This window comes from Trichosurus vulpecula, chromosome 5 (assembly GCF_011100635.1).
Source record: "Trichosurus vulpecula isolate mTriVul1 chromosome 5, mTriVul1.pri, whole genome shotgun sequence".
NCBI classification, from domain to species: Eukaryota; Metazoa; Chordata; class Mammalia; order Diprotodontia; family Phalangeridae; genus Trichosurus; species Trichosurus vulpecula.
Window position 1 is genome coordinate 196215979 of NC_050577.1, and position 13885 is coordinate 196229863.

Sequence of the window (13885 nt, forward strand, 5' to 3'; positions counted from 1 at the left end):
CTCTTTATAATATAGCTTGAGATTTTGTAAGGCTACACCACCTTCTTTCTAATTTTCCCCCATTGACTCCCTTGATATCCTTGAACTTTTGTTCTTCCAGATGAATTTTGTTATTATTTTTCCTAGCTCTATAAAATAGTTTTTTGATAGTTTGATTGGTATGGCACTGAATAAATAGATTTAGGTAGAATCATCATTTTTATTACATTGGTTCAGCTTGCTTATGAACAGTTAATATTTTTCCAGCTGTTTAGATCTGACTTTATTTGTGTGAAAAGTGTTTTATAGTTGTGTTCATATAGTTCCTGGGTTTGTTTTCACAGGTAGATTCTCAAGTATTTTATATTGTCTACAGTTATTTTAAATAGAATTTCTCTTTCTAGCTCTTGCTTTGTTGGCAATACATAGAAATGCTGATGATTTATGTGCATTTATTTTACATCCTGTAACTGCTAAAGTTGTTAATAATTTCAAGTCATTTTTAGTTGATTCTCTAGGATTTTCTAAGTATAACTTCATATCATCTGCTAAGAGTGAAAATTTTGTTTCCTCCTTGCATATTCTAATCCCCTTTATTTCTTTTGTTTATTGCTATAGCTAACATTTCTAGTACAATATTAAATAATAGAGGTGATAATGGGCATCCTTGCTTCACCCCTGATTGTACTGGAAAGGCTTGTAGCTTCTCCCCACTACAGATAATGCTTGCTGATGACTTTAAAAAACTATTACTTTTCATGTTAAGGAAAGCTCCATTTATTCCTATGCTCTCTAGGGTTTTTAATAGGAATAGGTTCTGTATTTTGTCAAAGGTTCTTTCTGTATCTATTGAGAAAATCTTATTATTTCTGTTAGTTTTGTTACTGATATGGTCAACTACACTGACACTTTCCCTAAAACTGAACCAGCCCTGCATTCCATGTAAATCCCACCTGGTCATAGTGTGTGATCCTTGTGATAAATTGCTATAATCCCTTTGCTAGTATTTTATTTAATTTTTTTTGCATCTATATTCATTAGGAAAATTGTTCTACAATTTTCTTTCTCTGTTTTGACTTTTCCTGGTTTCGGTATCAGCACCATATTTGTGCCATAAAAGGAATTTGATAGGACTCCTTCTTTGTCTATTTTTTGAAATAGTTTATATAGTATTGAGATTAATTGTTCATTAAGTGTTTGGTAGAATTGGCTTGTGAATCCATCTGGTTCTGGAGATTTTTTCTTAGGAAATTCATTGGTGGTTTGTTCAATTTCTTTTTTTTCTAAGGCAGGATTAAGTATTTTATTTCTTCTGTTAATCCAGGTAATTTATATTTTTGTAGGTATTCATACATTTCATTTAGATTGTCAAATTTATTGGCATATAATCAGACAAAATTGCTCCTAAAAATTATCTTAATTTCCTCTTCAATGGTGGTGAATTTACCACTTTCATTTTTTTTTTGTTTTAAACAAGAAATTTATTTAAACAACAAGATGTTTGACTTGAAGGGAAAACTATCTAGGATCAATTTCTTTATAGTAATTTATCCCTACTGAGAGACAGAGATTGCCCTACATGTAACAGCTACCTACAAAAAAGTTATAAAATCGTCCTTGGTTTTACAATGATAAAAGAAAAACATTGAAATTATCCAATCAAACAAGGTATGCAAGGATTTTTTTGTGGGGTTTGTTTTTGTGGTTAAACAGTGAGAGCAAAATAACTTACTGGAATATAAAGATAAAAGTTGAATGAGCATGCCACTAATGGAGAAAAGGGGTATTTTCACAGAACCAGTTTGTTTTTTCCCCTCCCCATCTCCATTTGATGTTGATCAAAACATACCATCGGCCATTTAGTTAAAAAAAATACGCATTATGCCTGTGCACATACACCAGTTACTTTATGTACAATAAAGGAATGGGGGAAGGGAATCAAAGAAGAGAGAAAACTATACTGCAGTAGTCAGGATGCAGATGAACCAAATCTTGGTTTCTAATTGTGAATGTATTGTTTTTCTTGGGAGCACAGTTCTGGAGAAGAGTTGTAGATTCTTTTTAGTAAGCGCCTCCTGTCTGCTGCTGGAATACATCAATTGTACCTTCATCCTCCATTTCCAACTGTGCAGGTGTGTCTGTTTCATTGATTGGTTGACCATCAAATCGGAATCTGATCTGCCTCATTGACAAACCCTGTCGTTCACAATAGGCTTTCATTAGTTTACTAAGTGGTGTGTTCCTCTTAATCTTAAATTGCACCACTGAACCATCTTGCCCTGCCACCTTCAAATTAATGTGGTCATTGTTTTCAGTCTTGACTCCTTCCTTCGGCTTTTCCTCGGCCATGGCGAGTCCCGCGATCTCCTCAGCCTCCTCTTCACAAAAGATTCACCGGGATGGTCCGCTCCAAGGAAACGGGGGGGGGGGGGGAAGCAGCAGCGGCAGGAGCAGGAGCAGGAGGAGGAGGAAGATGATGGTGATGATGGTAAGGAAGAGGAGGAGAAGAAAAAGGAGGAGGAGGAGGTGGAGGAGGAGGAGGAGGAGGAGAAGGAGGAGGAGGAGGAGGAAGAGGAGGAGGAGGAGGAGGCAGCGGTGGAGGTACTATCTACCCCTTTCATTTTTGATTCTAGTAATTTGGTTTTCTTCTTTCCTTTTTTAATCAAATTAACCAATGTTTCATCTATGTTGTTGTTGTTGTTGTTGTTTTCGCAAAACCAACTTCTAGTTTTATTTATTAGTTAAATGGTTTTCTTACTTTCAATTTTACTAATCTCTCCTTTGATTTTCAGGATTTCCAATTTGGTATTTAATTGGGATTTTGAATTTGTTCTTTTATTACTTTTCTTTAGTTGCATGCCCAATTCATTTATCTGCTTTTCCTCTAGTTTATTGGTGTAAGCAATTAGCAATGTAATTTCCCCCCAAGTACCTCTTTGGCAGCATCACATAAATTTTAGTATGTTGTCTCATTTTTGTGATTTTCTTTAATGAAATTATCAGTCGTGTCTATGATTTGTATTTTGACCCGTTTACTGTTTAGGATTGGATTATTTAGTTTCCAATTAATTTTAATTGATTTTTCTATTGCTCATTATTGAATGTAATTCCTATTGCATTATGATCTGAAAAAGATGCATTTACTATTTCTGCCTTTCTGCATTTGTTTGCAAGGTTTTTATGTCCTCAGACATAAAATTACATTTTTCTTTGAGACTTCACATGTAGCCATTTTGACACTATTGTCCTCTTCTATGTTTATGCTTTGACCCTCCCTCTCACCATAATATCTTTCTTGTTTTGCCCATTTTTCTGCCTTTTGTGATGACTTGGTGCTTTTATGTGAAAATCGGCCTCTGTTCCCACACTGTCCCAGGATTTTTGTGCTGGGGCTCAGGGTCTTACTGACAGCTTTCACTGGGCTTCAAGGCATAGTTGCTTGCCTTCACTAAAGAGTAAGCTTCTCTTCTGGCTTATATTGGGGCGTGGGCAGGCGTGGTGTGAGGCCTCCTTGTTGGCCTCCCCTGGACATGGGGTTTAGCTGCTGTCCTGCTCCAGGGGTGGGGTCCTCCTGCTGGACTGTATAGAGACAGTCTCTCTGCTGGCAGGCCCCAGGGGCAGGGTCTCATTGTTGGCCAGCCCCAGTGGATCAGCTTCTCTACCAGTCAGCAATGGGGTCAAGGCCTTGCTGGTGGCTTGTGCTGGCAGTGGGATCACTGTGATAGAGCCTTGCTGTGCTGCATAGACTGCTCATTTGCCTGGGGGAAGGGGAGCTGCTGGGTTGCAGGAGGGTGGGACCTCCCTTATGGATTGCTGCAAGCTTGGAGCCTTGATGCAGGTCCTGCTGTGAGGCCAGCTGATGCTGCTCTGGGCCCTCACTCTCCTCCCACCCCAGTGAGACAGACCTTTTCTGCTATGCTGTAGGCTGCTTTCCTTGCTCCTAGGTCAATTCTGAGGCAGTTTTCTAGTTGTTTGGAGGGGAATTTGGTAGGGCTTCAGAGAGTTCCTTTCTCACTGTGCCATCTTAGAAACTGAAATTATCTCCAGTGATTCTTAAATGAGATCTAACTGACCTGCTTTCTAGGTCAGTTGGTTTTGATAACTGTATTGGTGATTAGGGGTGGAACTTTTATTAAACTGTTTTCTCTTTTAGAATGCTGAGGTAATGAAGTGCCTTTGATTAAGTCTTACTAGGTACAAAGCCCCAGGTCCACACCCTTTTGCTGATTAGGTGTGAAGTCTGTGGGCCCTAAGAGGGGTATATAAACTCAGAGGTTAGCATTTTGTTTGGGGCTCTCACTCACTGGAAGAGTGTTGTGTGATTTGACCAGATGAGACTCTGGGTGGGTAGCCGTTGTTAAGGAGCCCCCCAAGCTTTGAAGAAACCCAGATGTTGGTGCTTCTCTGGTAACTATGTATTTCTATGGATAGACTGGTTTGTGTTGTTTGTGCTGTTCTATTGTCTCTGTTTGTAATTTCTGTTCGTATTTGCTCTGAAGTTCAGGGTGCTGGCTTTTCCCCCTGACCTAAGTGAATGATATATGTATGTTTGATTAAAGTAAGATTGTTAACTCTTTAAGGTTGCTTTCCTTAGAAAAGCAGATCAAGGAACCTAGGCCAGCAGCTCTTCTGTGTGCTGCTGTTGTTGGTCTTTCATGCCTGCAGCAGCTGCTAGCAACGTTATTGTTATGATAAAAGGTATCTTACTTTTTTCACTATTTTTTTCAGTCAGTTTTGTTCTGATATTTCTTGCTATCTCCTAAAGTTATTGATTTCTCTTTGTTCTATTCTAGTTTTCAGAGAGTCTGCCTTTGGGTAAAGTTTACAACTTTCATATCTAAGTTCCTTATTCTCCTAATTCTTTTTTTTTTGTTTTGTTTTGTTTTTTTGGCAGGGCAATTGGGGTTAAGTGACTTGCCCAAGGTCACACAGCTAGTACATGCATCAAGTGTCTGAGGCTGGATTTAAACTCAGGTCCTCCTGACTCCAGGGCCAGTGCTCTACTCACTGTGCCACCTAGCTGACCCTCTCCTAATTCTTTTATCCAGAAATTTTATGTCTTTATCTCTTGCTTTATCTATTCATTAATATAAGCCATGTGGAAAATACATTTTTTCCCCTTTGATATTCACCTTACAGGATTTTGAGCTACTTATCCCATTTTTTTAGGGGGGGAGGTGGATCGCTAATAATTTTTGATGAGGATTTTTATGAATTTACTCATCTCCCTAGCTTTAGTTTCTAAATTGGGGCTTTGTGTTAGGGCTGGGCTCTGCCCACTGCTTCACTTTTGGGTGGGGGTGGTTAGCCCCACTTAGTCTTGACCTTGGTCCTCTGGATTTCTCAGCTGACCTTCACTTCCTGGAGTTAAGCAGTTAATCAGTGAGTGTTTATTAAGTGCTTACTATGTGCCAGGCACTGTGCTAAACACTCCGGCTTCTTTGAGTTTCAGAGAAGATCTTTAGGACCCTCTAAAGCCTTTGAGGACAGAGAACTAGGGACTTCAGGATTTCTAGGCTTAAGGTGGCCCTGCACAAGAGCTATTGTGACACTATTCACTGTTGCTACCTGAGACTCCAATCGACCCCATCTGGGGGTTTTTTGACCTGTAGCCTCGATCCTGGTGCTATCTAATTTTCCTGGGTATTTTTTAAGGGGAGGAGGGGAACATTCTTCTCTCTTCCTGACTCTAGACACATAGCCTTGTAGGTAATACATGTATTTGGCCCATCTCTGGTCACATTACAAGGCTACATACTTGTTTGCCTGTGCTGGGATTTGCTTTGCTGGCTACCCCCTTTTCTATTATTTCTAGGCTTCTAGTTGATTTATAATGATATTTTGGTATGAAAGAAGTCATTACAGTTTCCTTTCTTGAATTTCTTGATTGTCCTTTGGTCTGGTGCAAATTTCAGATTTTTTATGAAGTTGCAACGTGGGAACTGGACAGTCTTCCTCTATTTAGGCAGCCTTCTTGCCTGGAAACACTTATTTTTCTGTTTTTTAAAGAACATAATCATTGGCAAGACAAAGCAAGAAGTCATTAGCTACAAAGAATAAGTTTTAAAGAGAGAACAAAAGGAAAAAGGAGACAAAAATCTGCAAAAGTAATCAAAACACTGAAAAAGTCTGATAATATATGCAATACTCCACAACTGCACTCCCTTCCTCAGCAAAGGAGTGGGAAAAGTTGCCTTATCATACATCTTCTCTGGGGACTGTTTTCATTTTATGTAATTGTGCACCATCTAATTTTTATTGTTTTGTGATGGTTGTAGTCATGGTATATATTGTTGTAGTCACTGTTAGAGTTTTCTTTGTACTACTTACTTTCCTCTGTATTAGTTCTTAAAAGTCCTTCCATGCATCTCTGTATTCATCATATTTGTCATTTCTTACAGCACAGTAATATTCCATTACAATCATATGCTATAATTTGTTTAACTATTCACCAGTCAATGGAGATGTATTTATTTTTATTTCTTTGCCACCACAAAAAGCAGTGACATAAATATTGGAAGTATAAAAAGACTTTCTTTTTGTCAGTGACCTCCTTGGTGTAAATACCCAGGAGTAGAATGGCAAAGGGTAACATTTTAATAAAGTAACTCATAAAATTTCAAAGAATTCTCCAACACTGCCTATTTATCTTTTGTCATTTTTGCTAATTTTTCTAGGTGTGAGGTGAAATCTAGGATTATTTTGATTTGCATTTCTTTTATTTTTAGTGATTTAGAATAGTTTATCTATCATTGGGTTTTAAGAGTTTAAAGTTCTTTTTGAGAACTGTTCATTAATATCCTGTGACAACATATCTATAGAGAATGGCTTTTGGTTACTTCCACCCACACATCTAAATGTGTATATAAATATGCATGTATTTATGTCAGTTGTCAGTACATCTTGGAAAACAAATGCTCATTTTAGAATTTTGATACAAAGATCAAATACTACTCTAAAGCTGTTCTGCTTGTCTGGATTTCCTTCAGAACTTCCTTCTGCTCTTTTCTATGCAATTAAAAAATATGCTTCAATAATCCTTTTACCTTTCTTTTTTGGCAAAACAATTGTTAGCAACCTTCCCTCTAGAAAAACAAAGCAAAAAATTCAATCCTTGTAAAAAATAAGCATTGTCAGTGAAACAAATCCCCACAGTTAAACAATGTATGTTTCATTATATGCCTTGAATCAATTAGTCCTCTCTGGGGAGGTGGATAGAATTCTTCTTCATCAGCTCTATGAAGTCACATCTTCATATCCCTCAAAGTTGTTTTTCTTTATAATATTGTTGCTATATAAATTGTTTTCCTGGCCCTCATTCTGCATCAGTTCGTATAAGTCTTCCCAGATTTCTCTGAAACCATCCCTTTCATCATTTCTTGGTGTTTAGGCCTAATAGTGGTTGTTAGAGGGTCAAATGGTCAGAGATATAAAAAACATTGAGTGGCTAGAGTTCTGGACATAGAAGGAAGCCCTTAGGTCAGGAAGACCTAAGCTTGAATCCTGCCTCAGATAGCTCTGTAGTACTGAGCAAGTCACTTAGCACCAGTCTCTTCATCTATAAAATGGGGAATAGTAATAGCACCTACTTCAAAGGATTGTTATAAGGATCAAATAAGATAATATACATAAAGCATTTTCCAAATCTTAAAGCACTATAGAGTTATTATTACTGTCTCATGTTGATACCTAAAGGAGGTAAAGTTTGCCTCTTTCCATTATGTGGAAGAAAATTCTGTACTCTGCATTATATTTACAAGCCTGTCATAAGTAATTTTCATTATTGAGCTTAAACTACTCCTAAATATTTCTGCTTAGAGAGAAAGCAGAGTTTCCCTATGTCTTTGATAATCTCTCTATTGTTCTCAGACAAAATTCTACAAGACAGAACAGGGTTACAGAGATCAGGTGAAAGTTGAGTTAATAATTTGGTTCATCAAACAGATCTATAGTTCCTTAACTTTCAGCATAACCTAGAGTGAAGGTACTTAACTTTTTCCATGACATAGACTCTGTTGTGTAGTAATCCTGACCCAGGTGAATCCCATGGTATTTTAGTTTCAATATGGGAATAAAATGAGACACATAGGTCATTTAACAGTTAACTAAAGGAGATATACTTAGCTCTAGTAGGTCATTCTTCAAGAATGGGCATTGAAAAACTCTGAATTGATTCAACTAACCAAAGCTGTGAGCAGCATTCATTAGCCAAGTATCCAAGAGTCCAACACCTCCACTAACCACCATTCCTAGTGTCTATTTTGTACACAAGTGATGAGGAATAATGTCAACAATTTGAGCTCTTAGTTCCTAGAGTCTGAGGAATATCTCAATCCTTTTTAAGCAAAAAATTAGACGAACCTGCATGGGAGAGAGGGGCTAGGCTATTTTTCCTATCATAGACCCCTTTCACAGAATGATGAAACCTAGACACCCCTTCTCAGCATGTTTTAAATGCATAAGATTACAAAGAAAATCAATTATTTTGAAAATCAGACCTTTTTTTAAAAAAAATAATTCACATAAACCCTGAACTCTTTCCTTAGATCCCTTGGGAGGCCATGGATCTCAGCTTAAGAACCTGCCCTAGAGGATCATTTTTCTAAAGCCATTAAATTCTTTAATTATTCCTTCCAAAGAGTCTCCTTTTCAACTGGCCAGAGGTGAAACTCCATTAAAGAAGTAATCAGCTACTTCTTCATTCTCTTAGTTGGATCATTATTCTAACAGTCAAGACAAGGAAGAATATTTGTTCTTAAGTAAATCAGTCAAGTGCCCCTTGACTTTTTCCCCTCAACGCCTTCATTCTGATATCAGAAAAAATAGTCTCAATCCCCCAAATTTCTTTTTGCAAGGTTAATCAAAGTAATTTGGCCTTCGGCAAAAAAATTCAGAGTATTGTTTCAAAATCTGGAGTTAAAGAGACATTGATAATAGTTTCTTATTTGAATTAGACCAAGAATTTCAGACTAAATTACTGTCCTAATACTATTTTGTAACATGTAGCCTAAAGAGGGAAAAAAGGTGGCTTTCCATGTGCTTTTGTAACTCAAATATCTAATTTACTTTACTTGTGAGCAGTACTTTGTGGATATGTTTATAGCCCTTCAGAGTTATTGATATCATTGTGATCTGTGTTCTTGGATTTCATCTCCTGTGAATTCTGGGGATCTCTACCGTTGTAATGCCTATTTCTGTCCATGTTTTCTAATTTGATGGATGACGTTTATTTTTTGAAGTTAAAGCTGCCTTGGTAAGACTTTTCATACTTCAGGCCAATTTGTTTCTACCAACTCTTATTAGATACAGTCTATTCCTGGTCCATTTCCTATATTCCTATTGTAGTGAGACAGGTTTTTCTACTGACCAAAAATACAAAATCAAAATAATCTGGGGTTCTGCTGACAGATATGAATAATAAAGGCAGGAACAGTAGATGACTAAATAACAATGACCTTTCCTACTTAGCTTACCATTTTCTAAGGGGTTTTCCAGGAGGACTAGCTTCTCTGCTACGAAGGCTTGCTGAACCCTACTCTAGGATAGCATCCACCTTTGGGGTCCACCTAGCACTCAACTCTTACCTGTGACTCCAAGAAGCTATAGCTTGTGTAGCAGCTACACCACAGTAAAGTGCCTCAGCAAATGGGCCGAAGCAGGTTGAGGTTAACCAGCAAGTCTCAAACCTGTCAGTGAGTTAGAGGGATGCCTGCTCCAAGTATTTGAAGACTTCCCTCCTGAGGAATGGATGAATGAGAACAATTTATTCTTATGGCCATGAAGGAGGCTAAAGCAGGTGCTATGGAGCACTTAGAGCTTGGTCAGACATCAAAAATGCCAGTCATCTGCTGCATCCCAGTCCATAGCCAGTGTCTTAACTTTTGTCTTGGGGCTGGATTTTGATGACTCTGGAAGAGAAAGTGAGGCTGATGACTTTGTACAACTCTGCCACTTAAATTCAATTCACACAGGAGTCAAGACATCACCTATGATGTCATTGGGCAAAGGGCAAACAATGCTATTTCCTAAGGCTTAAATTTATTTGTATGCTAAACCAGAAAGGGTTTGGGGAATCCCAAATGTAGATATCTATCTAGAGGACTTTAATTTCCAAGAAGGAAAAGAAAAAAAAACTTAATCGCAGCCTGGGGGTACTCCACCTGTTTTTTGTTAACTGACTATGACCTGAAAACAGCCAGACTGTCTCTTCTCAGTAAGTAACTTTAGCCAAACATTTATTAAGCACCCACTTTGGGCCTAGCTTTGTGCTAAGGACACAAAAAGAAGCAAAAGACAGCCCTTGTCTTCTGAGAATTTGCAATCTAACAAACTAATATTTGTACAAGTTATATACAGGATAAATAGGAAATAATTAACAGAGTGAGACACTAGAATTCCTGTAGAGGATGGGATTTTGTTTCAGATTTAAAGGAAGTTATGGAAGCCAATTAAACAGGTGTGTAGACAGTCAGAGAAAATGCCTGGAGCAAAGAAATAGAGTATATTGTTCTTGGAACAGCATGGAGTCACTGGATTGAAGAGTACACAATGGAGAGTAAAGTATAAGAAGGCTCTAGTCACTGTACCCTGGTGGACTGGAATTGAGATGACTTGTGTGTCCTGAAAAGAAAAGTCAAGAATCTAGTGGCAATATTGAACAAAAACTATGGGCTCAGCAGGCATCTCCAGACAGTAGAACAATGAGCCAATGGAGAAGGAAGGAAACAAGCATTTCTTAATTGCCTACTGAAACAGCAAGGCAATAAACACAACATCAATGATAATGGTGAATATGCCTATGTAGTTCTGTATTGCAAGGTATAAGAGACTCTCCATAAAGAAGGTATAAGAAGCATAACATTTATTCAGATACCAAAAAATCATATCCCATAACCAAATGTTCAGCTCCCACAGCCAGTCAGCCCACTTTATCATAACAGCAAAGAACTTAAAACACCATATCACAGCCTGGAAACTCACCATCCCAAAACCTCTCTGACCCCTACTGGAGTCTCCCCAAAACAAACTCATGGTACAGCTCAGTCAGCCTGTTCAGTTCTAACAATCATGAGGGCTGCCATTAGCACTCACCAGTAGCAAAAACATCTTTCCCTCTCTCAGCATTTTCTGTGACATAATTTCCTTTTTCTGTCAGGAGGCTCCTCCTACCATGTAACTTAGGTTTCCTGTGATGCAAGCAGGTCACATGGCCTATTAATGGGTGGGAAAGATCTTCAAATCTAATTGCTACTACACCTACTCTGAGACAGGCACTGTGCTAAGTCCTTTACAAATATGATCTTATGCAATCTTCACAAGATCCTTGAAGACAGGCACTATTATTATCTCCATTTTATAGATGAAGAAACCAAGGCTGGCAGTTGTTAAGATTTGCTCAGGGTCACATAGTAAGTGCCAGATTTGAACTAAAATCTTCCTAACTTTGGACCCTGCATTCTGTCCACCATGTCACCTACTATCTGAAGACCACTATATGTCTTGAAGTTACAAGACTAGCAACAATACACCCAAAAGAGATACCATGCTTAACATGGAATAGGACCAATAAGAGCAGCACAACAAAATCACTAGAGAATATGAGTGATCCTACAGCATCAGATCTTTGATTTTCCACTACTGATTGGAGAAATGCAAATTAAAACAATTCTGAAGTACTACCTCTCACCTAAAAGGATAGAAAAGGAGTATGACAAATGTTGGAGGGGATGTGGGAAAAACTGATGCACTAATGCATTGTTGGTAGAGTTATGAACTGATTCAACCATTATGTAGAACAATTTTGAATTATGCCCAAATATTCATAGCAGCTCCAGAATTACAAATTGAGAGGATGCCAATCAATTGGGGAATGGCCGAACAATTTGTGGTATGTGATTATGATAGAATACTATTGTGATAAAAGAAATGACCAGCTAGATGTTATCAGAAAAACTTGGAAAGACTTACATGAACTTGACACAAAGTGAAATGAGTAGAACCAGGAGAACAGTGTACACAGTAACAGCAATATTGTAAGAATACAATGATCCAAGACAACTCTGAAGGACTTATGATGAAAAATGCTATCTATCCCCAGAGAAAGAACTGATGGAATCTGAATACAGATCAAAGCACATCTTTTTTACTTTCTTTATTTTTCTTGGTTTTTTTTTAATTTTGGTCTATGTTTTCTTTTATAACATGACTAATATGGAAATATGTTTTGCGTGACTACAAATATATAACCTGTATCAAATTGCTTGCCTTTTCAATGGGGGGGGGCAGGGTGAAGAGGGAGGGAGAGAATTTGATACTCAATTTTAAAAACAAAGGTTGAAAATTGTTTTTCCATGTAATTGGGGAAAATAAAATACTAAATTAAAAAATGAAATAAAAGATATAAGTTTTTGGAATAAGAATGAAACAAAACTGATTTACTCCACAATCTATGTGCTTTGGCCACATATGTGGCACATGTATGCCCCTCATGTACAATTCAATCTTAGATTATGAGCTCCTTGAGAGAAAGGGCTGTCTTTTGCCTCTTTTTGCATCCCCAGCACTTAGCACAGTATCTGGCACATAGGTGTTTAATAAATGTTGATTGATTGATTAATGATCTCCATGCATGTTCACTCTCCCCATTGATGATTAGTGTATTTGTGGGACAGTGTGCCCTAAGTTTATAAAGGGAATATTCTATTGTCAATTTTCTTACTGGTGCTTTCTTTGAATAGTTTTGATTGAACTGTGTCCTATGGTTGACTGGAGAAAAGGTAAATGTATTCATGGGGACTCATAAGCTATGGTTTTGAAAAGGTATGGATTCATAGAATCCCTTAAACCTAAGATTCAAAGAAGTGACTCATGTGCTATAAACCATAGCCCAGAAATTCAAGTCCCAATCTCAGACATTGTCTTCATAACCAATCTAATTTTCCAGCTATAACTTTCATTTCTGAACCCTCTATATTTGTTTGGCAGCAGTGATTTTAAAACACTACGTATAGCCCTCAAAGTCTTAAATATCTTCCTGAACTTCAGAATCTTGGCATTTTTTTTTTAGTTTCCATTACGAAAATATCCTTTCCCCTATGTAAATCACCATTTGAATTTGCCAAGTCTTAGAAGCTTCTAAGTAATATCCCAGATAATTAATTACTCTAGGAAGGAGTAGTCCCTTAGATTCCTTCAAGTTTGTTTTTGTTGTTTTTTTAAATAATAAAAAAGCATATCAATTCAACACTGGCCTACTCTGACTCTGAGAGTTGAGGGGAATGGCCAAAGCAGTGACCTCCATTGGATAGAGAATGTAAGAGATAGGATATCCTCAGGAAGAGAAGCATAGCAGGCTTGAAATAAGTGTTGAACATCCAATAAGTGAATAACTTACTTTCTCATCATCTGGATGTGTATCCTGTCCCATGGATAAAAGGAAAAATCCCAAAGGTACAGTTATCATTATAATGATTAGCATTCACCCATTCATTCAACAATTTATTTAACACCTACTACATTCAAGGTATAGATTGAAGGCTCACAGACTCAGGTCAAAGGTTTTGAACTTTAATCCCAATTTTCCTTCTGATTTGCTCAGTCCTGTTAAGTTACCCACCTTCCCTTCTGCAGGCAGATTGTTTAATGACCAAGCTGATTGCAAGCAAATAGTTTTTATGGATATATTAAGTATGGATTCCATTCTCTTTCTCAATGAGGTCTGATGGGATCTCCTCAGACAAGAGCACATTGCTATAGCTATTAGATGATCTGCTGCAGAAAGGCTGTTTGGAAGCTATGGAAATAAGTGGTTGGATTCATTGGAAGAATAACAATCTACTTCCTTTGATAAAAGGAAGACACCCATCACTGTGCCTTATGTCCCTCTGGGTGATTGCAGACCTTTTTG

General features: G+C 37.6%; 1 pseudogene; it reads right to left on the bottom strand.

Moving 5' to 3' along the window:
* Positions 1 to 1912: 1912 nt before the first annotated feature.
* Positions 1913 to 2499, bottom strand: LOC118851588 (annotated as a pseudogene).
* Positions 2500 to 13885: the final 11386 nt, after the last annotated feature.